At 42.9% G+C, this 22,428-nt stretch overlaps 1 long non-coding RNA gene across 1 annotated transcript; it reads right to left on the bottom strand.

Moving 5' to 3' along the window:
* Positions 1-1,628: 1,628 nt before the first annotated feature.
* LOC128349239 (uncharacterized) lies at positions 1,629-21,078 on the bottom strand. Its single transcript, XR_008318649.1, has 6 exons — positions 20,942-21,078; positions 18,901-19,144; positions 17,009-17,194; positions 13,423-13,486; positions 2,483-2,587; positions 1,629-1,978 (listed from the first exon to the last, which is right to left on the bottom strand). It is a non-coding gene; the product is annotated as an uncharacterized LOC128349239 (long non-coding RNA).
* Between the last annotated feature and the right edge of the window lie 1,350 nt (positions 21,079-22,428).

Below are 22,428 nucleotides of genomic sequence, written 5' to 3'. Positions count from 1 at the left end.
CAGAGAGATCCAAAAGAACCAACACGCTCCCTCCCTCCATTCTTTGGTAGAGACAATCCATCAGGCTGACCAAGGCTGTCTCCACCCCATAGCCTACTCTAAAGCTAGTTTGAAATGCATCTAGGTAATCAGTATCTTCCAAACCTGCCTGGAGCTGATCAGCCACCACCATCTCAATCACCTTGCCTACACAGGGGAGACTGGAGACTGGCCTATAATTATCCATCACCGAGGGCTCCAGGACAGGCTTCTTAAGTAAAGGTCTCACAATTGCCTCCTTCAAACACGGAGGCATCCTGCCCTCCCTCAGCAAGGCATTTATGATGCCATCTCTAACAGTCTCCCTGCTAGATGTTATAAGCCATGTTGGGCATGGGTCCAAAGGACAAGTGGTAGGCCAAACACTTCCAAGGAGCTTGTTCATGTCCTCAAGAGTTCACAAACTGAAATTGATCCATTCAAATTGAGCCAGAGGAGCTACTGGACACCTCTGCAATTGATCTCGCCATAACCATAGAGTACAAGTTGGTTCGAAAGTGAGAGATTTTATCCACAAAAAAGTTGTTAAAAGCATCACAGCAGGATGATGAAGAATCTAGATCTAAGTTCAGGGAGGGAACCTGAGTTAATCTCCTCACAAGTCTGAACAATTCTACTCAACATGAATTTGCAGACACAATACAAGCAGAGTAGAATTGCTTCTCCGCTGCATGTATTGACGCAGAATATGACATCAAATGGGCTTGATGTCATGCCTTGTTGGATTCAAGTTGAGTCTCCCTCAACTGGGCCACTGTGAGTAACAGGATGCTGTACTAGATAGGCCTTGGGCCATATCCAGCAGGGCTGTTCTTATGGTCTTATTAGTAGGAACCAAACAGGAAATTGAGATAAGTTTGTACCTATTGATGGCTGCTAGAGGATTGCTCAGTTTTGGAAGAAATCAAAGGTACTACCAATAACCTGATGGAAACTGAAATTTTGGGCTGATGAAATGATTAACACATGTACATTAGGGATGTGCATGGAACCGGCACCCTTTGAGCTTATGGTGGGGGGCAAGATAGCTTTAAGGACAGGGGATGGTGCAATTCCCCCCCTGCACTTCCCACTTCGGTGCTCTGTATAAAATAGTCCTGTGGGGCAGCAGTGTACTTCCTTGCCGCCCCGTTGATCCTCCGACTGGAAATTACCAGAAATGCCTGGTGCATGCGTGCATGTCACGGGTGAGCACGCACATGTTGTGCATGTGTTTGATGTGCACATGCATGCCAGGCACTTCCAGTCACTTCCAGTTGGGGGATCAACAAGGCAGCAAAGATGTGTGCTGCTGCCCCGCTGGACTATTTTTACACAGAGCGCAGGAGGGGGAAGTGCGGCGGGGTGAGGGGAGTGCACCCTCTCCTGTCCTTAAAGCTATCCTCCCCTTCGAACTGGCGGAACTGCTGGTTTACCAAACTGGTCCGGAGGCCCATTAAAGGGCCTCCAAACTGGTTCGTGCACATTATAATGTACATTTAAAGAACCTGAGAAGACAGACAAAATGTTATTGATAGTAATAGTAATGGATAGCTTTTCTGAGTACTGGAGAAGAAAACATGAATTAAGAGTTAGTATTTGGGTTGATTTAATGGTTTATTAGATACTTTTTATATGAACATATTTTTAAATATTTTGAATGTTTTGTAGACTGCTTAAATAAAATAATTAACAAAAAAGGAAAACACATAGGGCTATAAATACAAGCAACAATATAAGTCACATCCCATCACAAATTTTGTTTGCTCTTTTAAGAGGAGGAGGAGAAAGAGTGGGAGACCAAATATGGCCTCTCAATACCTGTGTTTGTATGGAAGAGGGAATTGCAGAAGGTGAGACAGCTCTGTATGATAGCTGCACTTGGCAGAATGAATTCTTCTGTACAAGGGTATAATAGAAAAGTATAGTAGCTGCACTCTCCGCTTTTGGTTAGGTCACCCTAAAAAGCAGAGAAAGACAAATATATATGGTAAACTATTAAAACTGGATTCCATGGTGCATGCTGGGGTAAAATATGACCCTGTTTCTGAAGAGGCTAGAGACTAAGAAGCCTTAGGCAAGCCACTGTGTTCATCCTTAGCCTCCCCTTCTGTCATAAGGGTGTAATATCACTGACCTACATTACAGAGTTGTAGTATGGCTTATTGAGCAAGATCCCATGTAAAGCATTTTGCTGATTTAATTACCATCCTTTGAAACTGCTGTAGAGTTTTTCATCTTCAGAGAGCTTGAAGAACATTAACCAGTCTAATTAATTTCATTTTTGAGATGTTCCTTCTGTATTTCTTCCCCGGCTGAACACAGTGGTACAGGCACTTACAGCTGTATTGTGATTCAGAAGTTGTTATGGTAAAGATTTTGACAAGAACAGAGAGTCCCTCATGAAAATAATCAGTGGTGCTAATTACATTGGAGATTAGATGGCAAGAGATGTTCATTTTACCTCTGAATACACCACAGGTCTACTGTCTCCGCACTTGAGGAAATATCTGCATACATGTAGTTTGTTACTGATGGTATAGCATACCATGAGGGGAAAGCAGATTTTCTGGAATTACAAAAGCAGATTAAAGTCATGTTAATATTAAGCTATGAGTTCCCAAAAACTCACACAAGGGAACCAAGTTGCCTTTGAAGCTGTTAGTCTGTTACATTTCCATCCATTTTCACTATCTGCTCTAAACACTTGTTACTTCACAAGCAGGGATAGAAACGCAAAATGCAATGCTCGAAAGAAAGAGTCTGCGTTATATTTTATTCGTCCCTCAAGGAATATATTATTATTTTATTAATACATTCTATAGCACTTTTCAATACAGAATGCTCTTAAGAATTATTATTTCAGTAATTTATAGCAGTTATTTTTCTGCCATTAAATAAAGTGTAATGTTGCTTGAATTCGTACCTAAGATTTGAAGAATACATTTTACACCAGTTTGTAGGGAAACTTGAGCCTGATTCCGATGTTATAAAATTGCCCTGCTGTTAGGGATGTGCAAACTGGCTGAAGGTCGAGCCGATTCACCATCAAACTGGTCTGGCTCGAGGGCTCACCCTCGAGCTGGACTGGGCTCAGTTTGGCTCATCATCAAGCCGAATCTCTGCAGCTGGCTTGGGACTGGTTCAGGGCTTCAAAACGTTTTTTAAAAATTAACTGCCATGGTGCCCTGGGTCTGGTGTCCTCGGGGGGTGCTGGCGGCCCCCAAAATGGCCACCACCATGGGAAAATGGCCAAAATGGCCCCAAACCAGGCCTAAACGGCTCTTGCAGGACCGTGGGGAGGCCAGTGGAGGAGTGGGAGACTAAGAAGACCCCACACAGCCATGCCAGCACCTCACTAGGCCACCGGACCCACAGAGGCACAGCGGTGAGTCAATTTTTAAAAAAGGTTTAGAACCCCTGAACCGGCTTGAATTCAAGCCAGGCCGGGGGATGAGGAGACGTCTGGTGTCACAAAACTGAATGTGTCCGGTTCAGTTTGAGTCCAGTTTGCACTTGAACCGAATCAGGCAAACCAGTTTTGTGCACACTCCTACCTGTGGTGTCTTACTGCTCATGCTTACAGTGGGGCTTGTCTGAAGAGGGAAGAGTTGTAAGTGTGATGGTGGGTGCTTCAGTGATTGTGGATTACCTTCTTAGTTTGTCTTTATACCCAGACCTGGAACTATAGCACAAATTATATTATAAAAGTTACTAAATGACCTCTTTAATTCACAAGGATATTAAAATAAACTTGCAAACATGTAAACTACCATCATCAGTATTTTACATCATCATAGGCCTACGAGCTGGTAACACTTCAAGCCTTAATTACAGTAGCCAAACTGGAAGTAGAAAGAATTGAGAAGGGAGGGAAGAAAACGAGCAAACGAGCAAACCTTTTAACCCTTTCAGTGACCAATATTTCTCTTTCCTCTCTTTCTTGACATTAATAGTGGGTTGCAACTGCTCTATTAACATTGCTTGCTTAATCTTATGTCTCATTAAATTCCCTTCACTGCCAATATTGACACTTTTTTGTGTTACTTCTCCTTGATGTTTTCCTCTCATATGCATTGCCCACAGCTTAGTTCGATTTTTATTGTGCTGCATATCAACCAAATGCTCTTTGTATCTGTTCATTAATGATCTTCCTGTTTCCATCCCCAATATAAAATGCTGCACATTCCACACATTCTATCTTTGACACTGTCCCCTTCACCTTACACCACCCCTCATCCTCCTCACAATCCTTTCCCTCACATATATGATCATATAGTCAGATTTTAACTAGACATTGTTTCAATGACTTAGGTGCTGTGCATACATTAGCCTTAACATTATGTCTATTCAGGATTTCTTGTGCCTGCCATGTAAATCTGTTACAAATGGAATTTTTTAAACCGGCAACCCTTTTCCGAACTTTACCTTCCTACTCCTTCACAATGGAAATGTATACCCATTGATCTGAATAAACTCTTCAGCCTTTTCTCTAGATGTCTCAATATGCTCCCTAGATGGCATTCCCATAGCCCTCTGAATTATGTTCTTAACAACCTGTTTCTTCACTATCCAAGGATGTGCAGAGTTTCTATTCAGTAGGATCTCCTTTAACTTTGACATCTAATTAAATCCTGACTATATGATATGACAGCCCAGGACATCATTATATTTCATATGCTGGAATGGTGCAGCAAGAGGTTGCTGGTTTGAATCCCTGCTGGTATGTTTCCCAGACCATGGGAAACACCTGTATTGGGCAGCAGTGATAATAGGAAGGTGCTGAAAGGCATCATCTCATACTGCACGGGAGGAGGCAATGGTACTGTAAGCCCCTCCTGTATTCTACCAAAGAAAGCCACATGGCTTTGTGGTCACCAGGAGTCAACACTGACTCAATGGCACTACTTTACTTTACTCCTGGTGGAGCTTAGCAAGCCAGCAGTGAGCATGGGCTGTGAGCTTAGTGGAGCAGGGCAGCCTCAGAGGCAGAAAGCAATCCAGAGTGGGGTGGGTGGGTAGGAGGAGGCAGACATGTGAGAGGGGGTGAACACACGCCACCACCAATGTTGCCATACCCCCACCTCAATTTGACAACAAGTGCAGCAGATGTCTGAAAAGAGAAACGCTGTAGGGAGAGATCCTCCCTGTGATTCAGAATGCTGGACAGTCTTACAGGAAGGCTCTTTCCGCAAGTACAGTGTTGGTCTCTTTAGACAAATACTGTACTCACAGTCAACATGGGAGTACAGCATCTATGATTTACCAGGTAGCTGAACAGGCCTTCTGGCTCTCAAGTTACAAGTTGTAGGGTTTCCTATACAATTTCTCTCTCAATCTGTTCAGACTGTTGCTTGCTCTGTTCTAACAATCTAGCAAATCTCACAGGATCTGAATGTCTCCTATAGATACATGGGAATACCTCTGCAGAAACATCCTCAGATATGATTTACTCTTTAGCCTCAAGTTTTCCTCATGGTAATGGGCTTCCAGCCCAAAGTATCCCCTCATCCCTCCATGCTGGGTCCCTGTCCCACACTTAAGTTAAAGTACAAATACAGGAAGCACCACCTTCCTGTAATACCATTAAAAAAACTCTAAAACTATAAGCTTTAAAACTATAAACTAAACGCCTGACTAAACAGGTATGTTTTTAGGTCCTTCTTAAAAACATTCAGAGAAGGGGGAACTCTAATTTCATTAGGAAATGAGTTCCAGAGTCCTGGGGCAAATCTAGAGCCAGCATGGTGTAGTGGTTAGAGTGCTGGACTAGGACCGGGGAGACCTGAGTTCAAATCCCCATTCAACCATGATACTTGCTTGGTGACTCTGGGCCAGTCACTTCTCTCTCAGCCTAACCTACTTCACAGGGTTGTTGTGAGGAGAAAAGTACACCACTCTGGGCTCCCTGGAGGAAGAGTGGGATATAAAATGTTAAAAAATAAATAAATAGAAAAGGTCTGGTTTTGAGTCGCCACCAACAAAGCCGGTGGCAACCGAAACCGGACCTCCCCAGATAATTTTAACAGGTGGTGGGGTTTATGAAGAAAAAGACGTTCTCTTAAATACCTTGGACCCAAGCAGTTTAGGGATTTATAGGTAATAACTCAATTATTATAGGTCATAGACTCAAAAAATCTGATACAGACAGGAGAAAGACCTTGACAGTCAAGGCAGTGTTATTTGAGAGGGAGCACCTTGACCTTGGAATAGAAAGATCATGCCCTCAGTACCCCTTTATAAAACAAGCTCTGTACTTCACTTGCCCATATACATCCCTGGTTCCCCTTCCTTTCCCATCTGTTTTTTTCATCAATTCTCCCCCCATGATTATACTTCAGATGTTAAGCTTCTGGGGGCAAAAGCCTGTCTGTTTTGCTTCTGCTGTGAAATGCCATGCACACTGATGGTACTGTAGAAAAATAATATTGTGCATGTATATCTGTTGGTGAGATTCTTGAAGATGATATTCCTTCTGAGCATATCTGAAGCAGTCTTATACTCGGCCAGAGCAATGGTTCACCTAGCCCCACTCTGTCTATTGTGATTGGCAGAGAGACTCACAACAAGCATCTCAGGCAGAGAACTTTCCCAGTTCTGTGACCTTCAGTCTGGGAGATCTAGGGATTAAATCTGGGACTTTTTGCATACAACATATGTGCTCTACCACTGAACTATGCCCCTTCTCTAATTCTGCCTTACTGAAACCCACATTAGGTCCTTAGGTTAGAACAAGCTACAGTGAAAACATAAATGAATAATAGATCCTTTTTCCTGTAAGCGCAATTCTCTTTATAAGGAACCAAATCAATGATTCACATTATAAGCAGTATCTTATATATGTGCAACATAATCTGTAACATTTCAATAAGCATTTACTACTATTATCGGTAAGCCTGATATATTTTCATATCATTTAGGACTTAATTTGTTTGGCATTAGATGTTTTAGGAAATTTAAAAAACCTTTCTTTTGCTAGCTTGTGATTTTGAGAACCTCAGGGAAGGCAATAGGTTCAGAATGATTCTTTGCTTTTAGCCCCCTATATGGTTTTTCTTTTTTCCTTTCGTCTTTTATTATTCTCAGAAACCGCAGGGCCTTAAAAAAATATGTTTCCCTCAGTGGCAACTTTGTTGCTTCTGTCATAATTATTTATTGGCACGCATTTGGTTTATTAGGGAACCATATTTTATTACAGTTTATGTTTTGGAGACTACACTGTAGGAACCAGCTAGCATTTAGTTGTTTTTACATCTTCATTATATTCCTGTCAAACATTTATTTACTCTTTGGCAAGGTGGTCATTAAAGCCTCTTGGGCATCTTATAGTCTGCAAGGTTGCCAGCATCCACCTTTTTTGTATTCTTTACCCAGAGGTCTTGCATTGGATTTCTTTTGTGCTGTATATAAATTCTGTCTTGCTGTTTCTATCCAGATAAAGAGATCCATGCACTGAAGCAACCTTATGCATACACATATACTTCATACAGTCAGAAATCTTGGGTTTAAACAGCATGTGTGCTGGGACGCGCTTTGGAATGTAGATGCTGTCCATTGTAATACTTTCAATTGGATGTGCTTTCAGTTTATCCAAAAGTGCACCCCCCTCTACATTATGGTACAACTAGGTAAAGTGGGCCATCAAATCGATTTTGACTCCTGGTGCCCACAGAGCCCTGTGGTTTTCTTTGGTAGAATACAGGAGGGGTTTAACATTGACTCCTCTCATGCAGTATGAGATGATGCCTTTCAGCATCTTCCTATATCGCTAGCCACATGTTATATAAGAGGAGATACATCAGGGTATGCAGGTGTCTCCCCTCCCCCCCCCCGCGAAAGGGATACACGGAAGTATCAGTAACTACTGTTTAGCAGCAGCTAAATCACCTTGCCTACAGATAATCCATCCAAGAAACAAGACCAAGAAACAAAAACAATGTGTTTGGTTCTCTGTTAGAGTTACTCCAGGCTTTGATCTTGACTCCCTTGTGCACAGAGAACAGGGGAAGAGGGGCTTTTCCAAATGACGGCATCACAACCCACCCCTCCCTATCCCCCTCTGAGTTATGTTGCTTTTGCAGGCAGTGCAACATGTCAGTATCAGCATCAGAAACCTGCACATTTCTGTAATGATTTAGAATGTTCAAAGCCATGATCGCCATAATCATGATACAACATGGTTGATACGACAACCCTGTACAGTAGGTCAGCATTATTATCTCCATGTTGCAGATGGAGGGCTAAGGGCTGAGCTTCCTGAATGCCACCTGCTGAACCACATTTTTACTGCATTATTCATCTGACATTTTGTTGTTGTTAAATTTTTATACCACCTTTCATTAAAATAATATCAAGGCGGTTTACAGAACATTAAAAAAATATAAAACCATAAAAACTGCACAATAAGAATTAAAATGGAATACAAAAACACACATCTAATTAATTTTTTTAAAAAACATGTACAATATAACCATAATATACAAAGCAGCAGCAAACAAAACACTCATTTAAAAGTCTGGATAAAAAGCCACGATTTTACTTGCTTTCAAAAAAACTGTGATGGAGACTGGGGAGTGGATGCCCACCGGAGAGCTTTCCAGAGTCTGGGGGCAATGACTGAGAAGGCCCTGTCATTATGCCATTAGTAGCATAATGTTTAGCCAGCTTTACTTTGCACTCGATCTAGATGGAAAAGTGTGGCTTTCATCAGAAACATTAACTGATATTATCTTCCCTAAGGCTACCCAGAATGCCTGTCCCCAGGGGGAATCACCCAGTGCACCGTGCTCAGCATGTCAATACTGGGACAATGAGTCCCTGTCTCCGAGCGATCTGCCCTGCTCGACACTGTACGAAGCAACGTTGATCGTGTGGAAGCGTGCTCCATGATCGTCTGGGTGGGTTGGGGGGAAGGCAAGGTTTGCAAAGCCTTCGCCTGCCCACCTGCCTAGTAGGTCATGTGAATGGCCCCAGTGGATACATGTATACTGCTAACTTGGTTATCTTGCACAATTTCCACAAATGACTCTAAGCTGCTTGGATGTTTTCTGTTGACTTCATATTTTGCCAAACATTTGGGTGGACTTGAGATCACAAGCAGGCCCAGTTGTGCTCCCTGTAGTATAGTGGCTCACTCCATGCAGGATAGGATGCTGAAGATGTAACCCTTAAATTATATTTTGCAGAGAAAAGCCCTCCGGATGTTTTCTTGTGAGTCCCCTTATAATGACCCTTTGATATTGTACACTGTTGTTTTCATTTTTTAATTATTATGATGATTATTATTTATTCGATTTCTATACTGCCCTTCCAAAAATGGCTCAGGGCGGTTTATACAGAGAAAAAATTAAAAAAAAATGATCCCTGTCCCCAAAGGGCTCATAATCTAAAAAGAAACATAAGACAGACACCAGCAACAGTCACTCAAGGTACTGTTCTGGGGGTGGATAGGGCCAGTTACTCTCCCCCTAGATGGAGAACTGAAAGAAAGAGATGAAGAGTCATCCAAGGCTAAAAAATGAATCAATATGAAGATGCCATTGGTACATATAATTCAGCACAGTCTCCTCTGGCTGTCAAGGGCTCCAGACTGCAAACTAACTTTGTTTCCACTAGCCCGGGAATTGCCAGCTTCTGTGTACTCAGGTGCAGTCTATTCTCTAGACAGTGGTGAGGGAGCCAATAGTATATTTTGTGACACAAACTGGCCCCCTCACAGTGGCCAGGCTCTATAATAAAGTTGTCATCTTGTAATAGTACAAACATTACAATTTATGGAGCACTATGCACTCCGGCAAGGCTAACGTCTCATATACAAAACCCAAAGAGAGCTGTAATGTTACAGAATGGATAATTCAGTTCTGACAACACATTTCTTTCCCCTATGAGTGAATCGATGGACCACCTTTCTGACCTGATGAAACTGCCCCAGGGACTTCTCAGTGGCCGTCCCTAGACGCTTGCTCTCATGTCAATGGGATTGCTCAGATCTGAGGACCCAGGGCGGCAGAGCTTTTAGACAAAAGAAGTTGCTTGGAATTCTTAGAATACTGATGATCTGAGAATAACCTTTTCTATATCTGTATTCCGAGAAGAAGGACAACACAGTGAAACAACTTCTGGGTAGCAGTGAATAAGTAACTCAGGCCAAATCAATGGAGCTATCTAAGTCGGGAGCAGGAAAGTTCAATAGTGAAAGGCTGCAACATTTTGTGGGTTTATACAACTCAGACAGGGATTTATATGAAAATCTGACAGCCTAGCAATGATGTGTGTGACACGGAACTCTGGAATATAGTGCAAATAACAGCAAGTATCAGCGGAATGTCAGCGTCATGACCAGAATAGCATTAACTAGCTCTTTGGCCATTTTGAGAAGATTATAGAATCCCTCCACAAGGACTCACTTAAAACACAGGGTTTAGCACTGTGGCCATGTCATAAAACTGAATGACTGCAGTTGGATTACAGAGCAAGGCCAGGCAACAGGAACAGGCAACCTGCCACTAAAAAGGTAACAAACACAAGAAGTGAAAGATTGAAGTTCATAACAGGTTATGTTATTGTGCCTTATCCAATAAAGAATGACAAATTCTGACAAGGCAAAGAGAAATATGTACATGGAATTTTTGAAATTATGCTCCCTAGACTACTGGCTGGAAGCTATTTTGAAGTGTGTGTGAGGGGCAGTGAGTTTGTCAAATAACACCAGTTAACTGCTGTATAGGATCCAGTCATTCAGCTGGACAGAGATCATGGCTATGTGCATTCTGTGCTGCTACTGCTCCTACTTCTTCCTCCCCTTCACGGTGGTGTTCTACTCAAAAACACACACACCCTGGCTGCTTGCACACATGCATCAGTCTCTGTGGCTCCAAAGCATAGCATCCTTTCGGGAGCAACAGAATCCTCCATGATTCCCAATGGGAGCGATGTTGCATGTGGTTTTTCAGTAGAGCGCTGCTGCGAGGAGGCATCTTCCTAAGACCAAAAGTGAACTGCCCACTATGTGAGCCATCACTACTACTATTACTACTACAACAAAAACAATAACAGTAACAGTATAGTCCATATTAAGGTAAGGAATCCACATTTTGCACTATAATTATACACACACACACACACACACACACACACACACTGGGTGACTCTGGGCCAGTCACTTCTCTTTCAGCCTAACCTACTTCACAGGGTTGTTGTGAAAGAGAAACTCAAGTATGTAGTACACTGCTCTGGGCTCCTTGGAGGAAGAGTGGGGTATAAATGTAAAAATAAATTTAAAAATGACTGATTGATTTGATCTCTATACCACCCTTCCAAAAATGGCTCAGAGCGGTTTACACAGAGAAATAATAAATAAATAAGATGGATCCCTGTCCCCAAAGGGTTCACAATAGAAAGCTGAATTTTAAAAGCTGAATAAGTTATGCAGACCAAGCACATTTGCATGCTCTGTCTTGTTTGCATAATTATTTTGCAATTTTGACTATATTGCATGCCTTATTCTACCTCAGCTTAATTTTGGAGAGACAAGGATCTGTGCAAGGTTCTAAAACTCCATGCCCTAAATCAAGTCCAAATTTGCTTAGGTCAACTCAATATTTGAAATTCTATCCTTAGCCTCTCCCTATGCCTGTGAATAGAGAGGGATCAGCCCTAACTGAAATGGCAGAACTAACAACTGGTGAAAGCCCTTCCTGACCGTTGACACTGTGAGGTTTCTTCAGAGTCCCTCTGTCATTATTAACAGAGGCAGGCAAACTTGGAATTGGTAAAACACACACAAAAAAACCAACAACAAACCATGTTTCTACAAATGCACGAGGTGTAAGAGTGAAACTTCTCTCCTACCGACTCCCATCACAACTACTACCAGATAGGAGTGGGCATGGAACTGGTTGGCTGGTTTGGTTTGAATCTGAACTAGATTCGAACCAACCTGGCCTGATCTGGTTCCAGCTGAACTGGGCCAAACTGGTTCAGGGGAATATACTTGTAAAGGGGAATCCAGTGACGATTCCCCTTTACAAGTGCAGAGGATTCCCCTTTACAAGTACAGGGCCCTTCTAGGGGTAAGGGGTGGCTAGGTGGGAGCATCAAGCGAGAGAATAAGGCCCTTACCTGGCTGCTGGCACTGCCACTCACTGCTGCTTGCCCTCCCTGTGGCCCCAAGCATGTGCGGAGGCCACTGAGCCACTGCTGAGCTGGCAGCATGGTAATTGAGGTGAGGAGTGTGCTTGGAGCTGCAGGGAGGGCAAGCAGTGCCAAGGGGCAGCAGTTGGATAAGGACCGTATTCCCTCTCTTGACACACTCACCTGGCTGCCCCCTTATCGTGCCAAAACAGTTCTCCAGAACCGGGCCTGGTTTTGTTTGATCATTGATGGAACCGCCCCCGGTTCGGTTCATGGTTGAACCCGCAAACCACCCCCGGTTCATGGCGAATCAGTTCAGCATGAACTGTTCATGCACACCCCTACTACCAGAACAGCAAGGAAGCGAATAAGGAGGTGTGGGGAGTAGGATGCAGAGAGGCAGGATCTTAAAATCTGTTAGATAAGAATGTTTGGATGCTGAATCCTCTTGCTCATATAATAACTATGGAAACACAATTTTGCTAGGTCCCTCATGTGCCAGTCCACTACCAATGCAGGCTGGTGGCAGCAGCAAAAGCTGGGGATTCGTATTACAGCAATGTTTAAAAAGAATTTGGTAAGAAGAATTACAATCAGCACAATTAGTAAGGCCAGTTCAATATCTCAGACATCTGGTCTCATGCCTTCATGGCATAAACATCATGGGCCATTGAATTTCCTCATTCTTTGGAGTTCAGTTGGAGCAGACACCCCCATAACTACCTCTGTAAATCAAAGAGTTTTTGCTTTCATTAAATTATATATTTTGACCATAATGGCCAATTATAAAAAGAGATGGCTGGATATTCCCTCATTGATTCATAATTGGCTTGGTCTTTCCAAGTTTTCTTAGAGGAATCTCAGAGAAAACATAAAGAGTTCTTTTGAGTCATCTTCAGTATGGAAAGACCGAGCCTAGGAAGATCTGTGCAGGTGCCCCTGCTATCAATTTTCTTCCCCAGCTTTCCTAACTTTCCAAGTTTCAGTGGAAAGGGAAACTTGCAGCACAGACGACTGGCAAAGGCAAGGGCTTCATTCAAAGTTTCCATCTTTCCCATCTGAAGAGAAGGTTTCTGAGCATTCTTTTGTTCATCACTAATAGGAACTCTGGGAACTGCAGTCCTTGTATTCCTCCTGGGGAAGTCCTGAGGGTAATTAAACACTTATTTGCTGACATGAGATTGGCTGGCTTTAGCTTTGGATCTAAAGCAGAGTATTTAAAAAGGCATATTATTATTAACCTTTGTATTTCTGATGCTGATTGCTTATTACCTTCAATATTTTAAAGCTGTTTATACACTTCTTCAGCTTTGCATACAGCCATCATGGAAAAAACCTGCAACAAGCAATCATTTAAATTTTTTTATTTCTTGAATCTCCCTGGACTGAATGATATGAATGCCAATGCAAAATACTACAACAAAATAACAGTCAGGAGCACTGTTAGGCATGGACCTGGGGGCCCAGGTCCATATGTCCACTCTCTTAGAGGGCCCCATGATTTTCCCCATGGGAAAAGAGAGTTCCTTTTATATTTCTGGAAAGTATTGGCTCAGAGTTCTGAAATCCATGTCCATATGCCCACTCTTCTAGAGGGCCCCATAATTTTCCCCATGGGAAAAGAGAGTTCCTTTTATATTTCTGGAATGTATTGGCTCAGAGTTCTGAAATCTGGCATAGATGAAGAACAGGTTATCAGAACTCTCTGTGTTGATTTTGAAGCTGATCAGTTGATCCGCTTCATTTTTAATGATTTTTTAAAATTATGGGAAAGAACTTCAAAAAGTTCAAAAAACACAAGTGGCTTGTTTTGTGACACAAAAAATTCAGGAATTGAAGCCCCCCCCCCACTGGACCATCATTCCACCCCATGTGAAGGAATCTACCCTTTGCTTTCATGAAAAAGGGTAAACATCACCCCCCATTTCACCCCTTTTATATTTCCAGAATAGCTTAGCCTAGAGTTCTGAAATTGGGCTAAGATGTAGGGCAGGTTATCAGGACTCTGTGTATTGATTTTGAAGTGAACTATTGATAGTTAATGATTTTTTTTTGAATTTTCAAAAAAACCCCAAACCTTCAAAAAGTCAGTCCTATAAGTGGCTTGTTTCATGGCAGAAAATTACAAAAACTTCTGGAACTGAAGCCCCCCACTGGACCATCATTCCATCTCATATGTAATAATCTGCCCTTTACCTTCATAAAAAAGCACAACAGGCCCCTCCTTTTGACCAACTCTTTACATTTCTAGAATGGCTAGGCTTAGAGTTCTGAAATTGGGCACATATGGAGCCCAAGATGGTAGGACTCTGTGTATTTTTATTTCAAGGAAATAGATCAATTATGTGATGTTTAATTATTTCCCCCCTACTGCAGTAGAGCTTCCAGTAAGAGTTATCGCTATCCATAGAGTACTTCACACCTAGTGAAAGTGGAACATAGGCCACCTTTGCACATAACGCCAAACTGAAGGTGAATGAGCCAAAGGTTCAATTCCATGGTTGTCTGAATGCGTGAAACTGTGGTTTAATCACCAAACTGACCCGTGGTTTCCGTCCCTAAACCGTAATCTGAACCTTTGGTTTGTAGTGAGTTTCTCTGCTTGAAACTCAGGTTTGAAGGTGGTATTGTGTCATCCAAATTCTGCCACCATCGTGACCAGAGTTTCATGCTGTGGCTGCTCCAGAAACCATAGAGAGGAAACCATTGAGACCAGCCCAGAAATGCATCAGTTCTATGCCTGCCGTGCTTCTCTCTGGCCTCTTCTCTGATCAGTTGCCCCGCCCTCCACAGTCCCCACACACCTCCTGCTGTTGTGTGGCAACAATGACGCCGCATTGCCTCATCCCAAGCCTCAGTGCATGTAAGGGCAGAGAACCATATCGGGGGAAGCCCTCTTTCCACTGTGCCTTATGGTTCCCGCCTTTGTCAACCCCAACAAAAAGGATGGGATGACAAAACAGGCACAGCGGGAGAGGTCTGCAGCAATCAAGGGCTGCAGATGTGTTTTCACAAGCATGTGGAGTCATGGCAAAGCACATTTGTGCTGGGCATTCTCCCTTGAAGATTGTGGGCAATGGTTGACTCCTTGCCGACATCCTGACTCCTTGCCTACAGTCTGGCAATACAAGCACTATGGAGCTTGCTGGGATGAGGAAGAGGGAGGGGCCCCTCTGCCCACAAGCCAGAGGCTACGTAACTGTGTCTTGGTGATAAGCTGTGGGATGATTCACAGGCTCACAGATGAACCACAGGTTCCCCTACCTGAGGTTTTATGCTACATCCAAAGGTGGCCTGTTACATCTGAAGGAACAAACTTTTTTTTAAAACAAATGCACTAAGCGCAAGTTGGTTTGTGATCCAAAAGGTCTGCATGAAAATTGTGTTGTGTCCCAGTTAAGTTTGCAGATATGTGACCTTAGTAGTAGTAGTAGTAGGGTTTGTTTTTTTTTGCAAATGCACTCTGGCCCAGATCTCTAGGTTTGTGGTGAAAGATCAAGAATATGTATGTATGGATTCTTTAGGGGTTGTGTATTCATTTTCCCCACAAATGCACTCTGGCCCAGACCTGTGGTTTTGTGGTGAAATGTATATATAAAACATTTCACTCAAAGGATGCTTATTTTGTGGAAGAGGGAGGCATCATTAAGTCCAGGGTCCAAAATTACCTAGTTGTACCTCTGATAACAATGATGGTATTGGCGTTGCAAACAACCAGTTCAGAGGCTTTTACCACAGAAAATGGATGATGGAACAAAATGGCCTAATCAAATCAAACAAAGCAACACATAAATATATGCCCTCTTGAAGATTAAAAAGCCTGATTAGCCAGTTAACCTGCCAGAACAGTAAACCAATCAAAGCCAAATATGCATAAAGATGCAGAGCGGTTTCCCACTTGCAACTGGGACCCATGAGGGAGTGTTGGTAGTGTATGGGGGTACTGAGCTCATGACCAGTCTATTGACACAGAGCTCTTTTGTGTGAATCACTACCTCCAAGTGTGGCTACACAACTGCCAGGACTTGAAAAACAGTCACCACAATTCGAGAAATGCTGTCTGTGGCATATGTGAAGGGGAAGGTGGAAGATGGCGGGATGGAGGGGACCAAATTGAGAAAAGAGTAACTATTCATACCTTTCCATTCATCATCAGTCAAAATTGACATGCTTTTGGCTAGTTAGAGTGGCTGGCATGATGCCTGATCCGAACAGCAATAGTGGGATTTCTGGCACCGCTGCTGCAGACCTGAACGCAGCATAACCACTGTAGAGAACTGACAGTTGCGCTCGCACATCACCATATTTATCCCCATTGTCACAAATGGGAAAACTTGCAATAATCCTGTTAGTGCAACTGCTGGTTCTCTACAGCAGCACCCTTGTTTCCAGGTCTGCAGCAGCGATACTGCAAGTTCCACTGTCAGCACTACGATTTTGCATCATAGCAGTCAATGTAAGTAGCAAACCAAGAACTTTGACCTAGTGGTTTGGATTCACATATCCTTGATGGACATCTCCCCTTATCACTTCTAAGAGTGATAATGAAATATAAATTTTCAGTGCCCAGATTCATCATAATATTATAGAATCTTCATAGCAATTCTCCCCATGGCAACACAGTGTCAACAAGTCTGTATCAAATATACAAACTTGTCAGCATTTTATATGGATGTGTGTGTGTGTGCCAAAGGTTACTGCCAATCTGCAGGTCCAGATGCTTGGGTATGTGTGAAAGGTTGGAACCAACTGGAGAAGCCAGAATGCATCACTGCACTAGCCTAGAGAGGACCCAGTTATAGCTTCACATTTACATTTACATTTATAGTAATATTAGAACAGAATTGTGGCAGCTCACCTCAGTATTGATGTCACAAAGTAAATATAGCTGTAATTATGTTAAGTCAGGCGCTGATCCAAACTGCAAAGGCTGGTGAAGTGCTAGATCAATTCTCAGTGGAAGACAAAAAGATCATAACTAACCATTTTGTTGTATTCTCTCTAGTAATCTTTTATGTCTGAAAAACTTGTCCCATTACGGATCCTGTAGAGAATGGGGGGGTGGGTGGAGTCAGAAAGGAAAAGGGAGGGAAAGGAGAAGATGAAAATGTATTTGTTTCTGAATAAACTCTTAGTTAGATCTGCATAAGATTACTTTGTGTTTATGAGAGAAGCAGTTATAAAACACATCTACCCTTGGGGAAAGCTTCTAGTTCTACATTAAGATTGGGCACTACAAAACATTCAAAAAATAATGTATTGGGGACTTATATGTCATTAATAAAGAAGTTAAAGTACTGAGCAGGAGTTACCTCTGGAATGAAGCCTAGAGAAAGTTATTTCTTTAAAAAAGAATCTGGAGAGTTAAAAATGGTTGTAGGCCTTCAAGACGAATGTTCGTATACTGCCCAGGATCACTTCTCTAATTTTTAACTCAAAGCTGTAATGTTGTGGGGTGGGGGAGTAGGGGTATGAACAAAACCGCTTTGCCTGGTTCAGTTCAATTCCAAATTATACTCGAACTGCACCGGACATGTTCGGTTTTGTGCTCCCTGAACAGACCCCCAGCATGGCTCGAATTTAAGTTGGTTTGAGGGTTCTAAGGTTAAAAAAAATTTTTTAGGACTCACTGCTGGGTCTGGTATTGCTGCCACGGCTGCAGGGGGGGGGTCCCTCTACCATTTCCCCTCCCCCCAGCCTTCCCCCACTCTTCAAAAGGCAATTTTGGCCCATTATTGGGCCATTTTGGCCTTTCCTCTGGCAGTCGCCATTTTGGAGGCCACCGTGTTTGTGCCCTGAACATTTGCATGGCCTGGGGGCCAGGGCACATGCAAAGCAGCCTCTAAAATGGCCACCAACACTAGAGGAAGGGTGAATGGCCCCAAAATGGGCCAAAACAACCCTCTGAAGAGAAGAGGAAGCCTGGCAGGGAAGGGGGAGATTGCAGAGACCCCCTCCTCAGCTGTGGCAGCATTCCTGTACTTGACGGTGAGTCCTAAAAATGATTTTTCCCTCTTAGAACCCCCAAACCAGCTCTGAGCTATCCTGGGGGCGGGCCCAGCTGAAGGTCAGGTCCAATCAGGCCTGGTCCGCCTTGAGGGTGAGTCCTTGAGCCAGCCCAGTTTGATGGTGAACCAGCTTGACCCTGAGCTGGTCTGCACAACCCTAGAGGGGAGCCACATTAAAAGGATGTGCTTCACTATGTGATGTTGCAGGCATAGACCATGAGAAGCTGCAATAGTGCCTAGCCAGCTAACTTCACTAAGCCTCTGAACAAGGTGACACCTGTGTTATTTCATCTTCAGAAACATGCCTACTTATTCCAAACTGAAAACAAAGCATTATATAATTTAAATTTCAATACATGTCAGCCTATTACATAACCTTTGATACCAATTTGACCCTCTTCAGGTTTTGCCCGGGGTACGTCTCTGATTCCATCATCCTAGTTACACTGCAACAAAGTAAGCATGTGCAGAAACCCCCTGAGGAATGTCACATCTTATAGAGACTCATTTGGCTTCTCTTGAACATTTCTGGATGTTTCCTCTTGGGAGAGACCATGGAAAACACTTTACAGTTCACTTTTTTGAGATCCTGGTGCCAAGCCTGTGGGAAGGCCAGCTAAGCATAGTCTTTATTTATGGCTTTAGAGAGAGAGTATTTGAGCCATATGACTCTGTGTGGATTTTTTTAAAAATAGCTTATTTATTCTAGTATCTAAAGGAATTTGTTACTGTTTTCTTTCACCTTAATGCTGTCTTCATTTGCTTCCATTATATACGCTCTTCCCATTTCCAATCTCTGTATTTATTAGTGACATAATCAATCTCTACCGCATAGCCCGGGCCATGATTGCAAATCCTACAGATTCTCAGGTGGATCATAAAGCAAACTTCTTTTTAAGAGCCTCAGGATGGTCTACTGGATACATCGAGCCGATTATTCCTGCTTGGGGTTTTCAGAAGTGGTTATAATTCCACTTATTACCTGTCTTTGAAATGAAAACATTGTTGGTCTATTTTTGAAATGCCGTACGGCACAGTATAGGGAACTGAAGACTTAATGGCATCATGAATTTCATATACAACACCAAGGCATTTACTCAATATAGCTTTTCCTCTCCATTCTACATCAGGAAAACATAGTAAGTGTACTCCAGGTCCATATAAATGTATGTACTCCAGGTCTGCATTGCATTCTAGACAGACAAAGCCTGGTTGCTTTTCACATGGGAAATGCAATATGTAGCCAGGCTCTTAGAACACCGTGGGCATCAGGCTGTGCGGGAACTACTGATAGCTTATAATCTTATCTGAAGTAATTCTCCAGGCATTTGGACTAAGGTTGTGCACAGGACTGTTCCCAGGGCAGGGAGGGCAGGTGGGGGAGAAGGCAAGGTTGAACCTAACTTCCCTCCAGACTGTTTGCTGCTCTTCAGCGCACTGCCGTGTACCCATACGATCCCCACGTCTCTGTGCAGTGCAGGTCTCTGGAGGCCTGGACTCATTTTCCTGGCCTCCAGGAATCCTGCAATGCACATGTGTTGAGCATGGTGCATTGTGGGATTCCCCTGGGAGCTGGGCACTCTAGGCCCCGACTCTGTGTATGCTTGGGCTGCATATGCTCAGGCTGCAACACATAACCCCAGACCTGGATTAAAGGGTGTGCTTGTGCCCTTTAACCCAGGTAAAAGCCTGGGTCAAAAACCCAGGATACCAGGGGAGGCAGCGCTGGGATCTGCCTCAATGCCAGCACTGTGCATGCACAGCCCTAACCTGGGTAGGGCTGCTCACATGCACAGCCTCTTTATTTGCTAGCCACTGCATAACAAATTGTTCTCTGGGTGGCTCACAACGATATAATAAAAACATCCAACTAAAAAACAGAATACAAAACAAATCCCAATATAAAATACAAACTTGCTTCTCCCTCCCTCCCCTTCATTTTGTGCCTGGCTGCCTCCCCCACAACCTGCTGTTCCATGCTGGTATCTCCCAATGCTCTGGCAAAGGAAAAGGAGCTCCTGGAAATCTTAAGTCTGTCCACCCCTGGCTTAGAAGATACAAAAGAGGAACGCTTGCTGCAACTCTGTTTAAAGGATTCAGTTATTTAAGAACAACAGAAATAAGATGCAATATATTAATATTAATATATTATGATATTATATTTTACTGAAGTAACACCTAGTCAATATGGTTAATGACTGCATTTCTCCAGACTGAGCGTATGATGTCAACTAGTGCTATTACAAGCATCTTACAATGCTTTCCTTTAGTGCTCCCTATTTCTTTACAAGTACCTATTCAATGTGGTTGTGTCAGCACATCCTGGTTGTCTTAGGACATCCTGGTTGATTCTTCGGGCGCTATAGATACATACCATCCTTATCATTTACTTGTTAGCAGCACCTGATTGTTAAAAAACTTTGAGGACTTGTGTCTCCTGCCATTTTTCACCCACTTCCCTACAGACAACTGCCTCCCACATTCAGTTATAGGTTCCATTCCGTGCACTTAAAAAAATATTGATACATAGGGAAATACATGTAAAGAAAAAATATAACACAGATAAAACTAATATAATATTTAAAATGTCACACTTAGATATAAACACATCTAGATATATAAATAGATTAGCTAGGCATATTAAACCTATTAAACTATTCTCTTCTCCATTCAAGAAATAAAACCAGACAAGCCAGATTGTTAAGTCAATTATAACAAATATATTTCTAAATGTCTGTGTTTAGGGAGGAGGAATTCTCTAGATAAACTTTCCACCCTCTCACCTTAAATTATAGGCGCAGGCATTTGCCTCAGACTTGGAGGAGGAGGGACATAGGTTCAGTCCACTCCTTTCTCTATCCATGGGAGCAAAAAGCCTGAGCTCCTCTCCAGGAGTCCGCCAGACCAACAAACCCCACCCCTGCTGACCCTCTCATCTTTGGCAGCCCCTGCCTTAAATAAAGCCCTACATTTAGGACACGTCTTCCCACTTCCAGCATGCTCCTTCTTCCCTGGCCAGGCAAGTGGATTGGCCACCCAATCCCTGGCTTCCCAAGGGGACTTGTCCAACTCCACCCCCTTCATTAGCCTTTCTACACCCCTTTGCATCTGTGGAGCTGATATCATCGCAATTCCATCTCCACCATTCTGCTGCCTCTTGGGCTGCAAGCAGCTGTTGCCTGCCTCTCTGAGCCCTTCCTGACTCCTGAAAGGTAATTACTGGGGTAGTCCTGGCGTCTGGAGCCCTCTGCTTCTCTCGGCACACCACCATTTGACTGGGTAAACAACCCTGTCTCACGGAGGAGGGTAGGAAATCCTGACACTAAATTACTCAGTTTATGACTTGATGTCCAATATTGCACAATGAAACTCTAATTCAGTAAGCTTTTAAGTGACTACTGTATGGCTTTCGGTCATTTGAAGGCATATCTACACCACAGATTTAAATTGGTTTAATTATAGGGCAGAACGAAAAGAAAACCTTCAGTGCTTTCCATGAAAATTGTCAACAGACACAAAGAAATGTCCCCTCTTTTGATTATGTTTTGCAGGGTGTTGTGAAAGAGGGCAAAAGTGTTTGCCTATCCAGAGTGAGAGCAATTCTGATCCAGGAAGCATTGTCTGTGCTCTCAGTTGGCTTTGTGATACCACAACATGGTCTAAGGAATATTAATATAGCCTTAACTTTTTGAGGAAGGGGAAGAAACTCTCAGGGCAGCCTGTTTCTGTATGACTCTCCTTCTGCCTTCAGTTTATCTGGGGTGGCTCTTCTCTAGTTTCCTTCGTTGACTGAGTTTGTATGAGTGGAGAATAGAAATTGGGCCCTTTTTCTGGTGAGGGCTCATCATCTTGTGAAATATCCTTTCTCGGTGTGTATACTGAGTTTTAGGAACCAGATATAATATTTTTACTTCCACAAACATTTTAATTCAGTGTTTTGTCTTATTGGTTTCATTGCTTGTTGCTTTGAGAAAGGGCCAGTTCAAATTAACAGCAGAAGCTACACATGATAATGTCAGGGCCATGGTGAGAATATGCCCACCTCAGTATCATAAAATAATATGCTGATGTGTTCTCATCATGTTCTTTAATCATGTGTGAGAGGTGTTCATCACCCCTGTTTAAACAGGGTTTTATAGCACCTGTAGTGGGGCAATTTCAATGAACACCCCTCAAATGTGATTAAAGAATGGGCCATGATCATATCGGCACAACCTTTAATGACACTGGTGCTGGCATGTTCATTGACATCATTGTGTCGATGACAACA

Source organism: Hemicordylus capensis, chromosome 3, assembly GCF_027244095.1.
Source record: "Hemicordylus capensis ecotype Gifberg chromosome 3, rHemCap1.1.pri, whole genome shotgun sequence".
In the NCBI taxonomy this organism is placed as follows: domain Eukaryota; kingdom Metazoa; phylum Chordata; class Lepidosauria; order Squamata; family Cordylidae; genus Hemicordylus; species Hemicordylus capensis.
This window is presented reverse-complemented; position numbering and strand designations above follow the sequence as displayed.